The following is a 2,269-nucleotide window of genomic DNA, read 5'->3' as shown; positions in this document are numbered from 1 at the left end:
ACATGATATAGGTAGCTTGAAAGTTTCCAACCCCAGAGGCTATTCTATGTAGGAGATAAATGCCTCACACTCTCTCATGAACACCGGTCACCGTGGAAAATGGAATATTTATCTTGCTGCAATATGATTTTATTTCAGACTCTAGTTAGAATATGGGAAATGCTTTATCCATGGAAAATCTTCTGTTCAAATATGATGCCTCTCTGGTAAGACAGTCTATACTTTATACATTTCTCAACTTATTCCTTCCTTTCCTCTATCACATTTAAAAGAATTTCACAAAGTTTTAATACCATTCTTCCATGCATACTAATTGGGATGGTTTGGAAGTGCTGCATAGCTTCCAGAAATAACAAGAGTTTCTTCTCTCAGCTACATGTTGGGACTTCTAGACTCCCCACAGCATCAAAGGGAATGGAATGCCTTCTATACAGCCCCACAGCTCACTAGATGCCCTGGTTGAGGAAGGCTTGTTCTCACAGGTCCACCATCAGGATCCACAGTTTTCCTGGATTAAGAGATTGTTCCAGGCACAGATATGTGACTGTAAGTAACAGACATTTCCAAACTGGGAGAAAATCAATCATCAATAATTTAGATCAGGAAGAAACCTGGTAGAAAATAGGGAAGTAAATCTCTGAAAAGCTATAACCATCAGTGCTTACCATGGAAATGGAATTAGGCTTTTGGAATAGATGAGATGCAGGATAATACCACAGAAGGAAAAGGACTGGAGTCAGAGAACATTGGATATGCACCCCAGCCAACACTACTTCTCAGGTCTGAGACTTCTAACAGCGTACACTGAAAGCCCAACCCAGAATAAGACCCATTTCATGGGGTTATTGAGAAGATCAAATTAGACAATGTGAGTGAAAATGTCTGACATGAGAGAGGTATTTGAAGAGACACAGAGAACGACCCATTTTTCACATGACCCTGATATTAGCAGTTGAAAAAAAGAAAATTGGGAATAATCTCATTTTTTTTTATTTTCTAAGTTTTTATTCTCAATGGTAAATTCTGCTTTAAGTCATATAAATACATACTTTTGGAATGTGGAGATTAACTTCTTCCCTCTAGGATGTGCTTGAAAGTTAATTATAATGGTATTATCAATATTCCTATTAATATAAATAATTTTAGTAGTAATAGTTTTTCTTTTGTAATTCATCTAAAATAATACTAACAACTTTTTAAATAACTAACTAGTTAGGTGATAAAGCAGGCATAGGCTTTTACATTTTTTGTATTACTTAGAGCACCTAGAGTCTATTTCTTTTTAATCTGAAGTGCCCAATACAGATTAGTGCACACAGTAAGAAGATTTCCAATAAATTCCTGTTGACTTGAGTAGAAAAAATAAAAGCCCCTTCTACATTTGCTACTTTTTAATTCCATTCTTATTTTTATCCCTGGTGTCCAATAACACTGCTGAATTAAAATAATAACATCAACAACAATTTCAATTATATACAACATTGAGGGTAATCCCAGGCTAAATAAGCAAAAACTTGAATCGATTAATGCCAACTGCAATAATAAAATTATTATAGAATAGAATATTTTTCATATAGCTCTGGCCATTAATATTTCTTTTATGTTACTTATCTTTTTATAGGGCATGTATTCTAATAAGAAGAGTTTTATTATTTTTTGTGATTCATAGAAATCATATTCTTTCTCAACCAAACTAAATTCTTCTCTAAAGCATCATTCTTTCCAAAAGCTAACTCTAGCAGGTCCTCTATTAACTGTGTTACTTTGGGCATTAACCTACAGTTGACTTGTTTCTTTCAGCTATAAATTGAGTCTAATTGTTATCATGATTACAAAATAGTGATTAAAAGTGTTTAGCATAGCCCTGAGCTGTACAGGAAAAAAATACTATCTATCTGGTTCCCAACTTTGACAGAGGCCTATGAGCACCAGTCATCAGGAAATAGCAATGGTTATTGGAGATAATTGATCCACTGTGACAAAGCCCTTGAGATCCAGATATTGAGAGAGAGTGAGAGAGAGAAAAGAGAGACAGAGAGAGACAAAGAGAGAGAGAGAGCAAAAGAGGAGAAAGAGAAGGAGAAAGGAAACTGGGAGGAGGGAGGAAAAAATTAAAGAGAAAGAGAGAAAACAAGAAGGATAGAGACATAAATCTATTTTCCAGCTTGACAGAATTATATTTTTTAAGGAGTTCATTTAAATAGCAAAAATGATGTTGCAAAGTAGAGTATTCTTGGCTGGCAATCTTTGTCTTTTAGTATTTTGAATA

Source organism: Galeopterus variegatus, unplaced genomic scaffold, assembly GCF_000696425.1.
Source record: "Galeopterus variegatus unplaced genomic scaffold, G_variegatus-3.0.2 Scaffold9832, whole genome shotgun sequence".
NCBI lineage: Eukaryota > Metazoa > Chordata > Mammalia > Dermoptera > Cynocephalidae > Galeopterus > Galeopterus variegatus.
Note: the sequence above shows the minus strand (reverse complement) of the source record.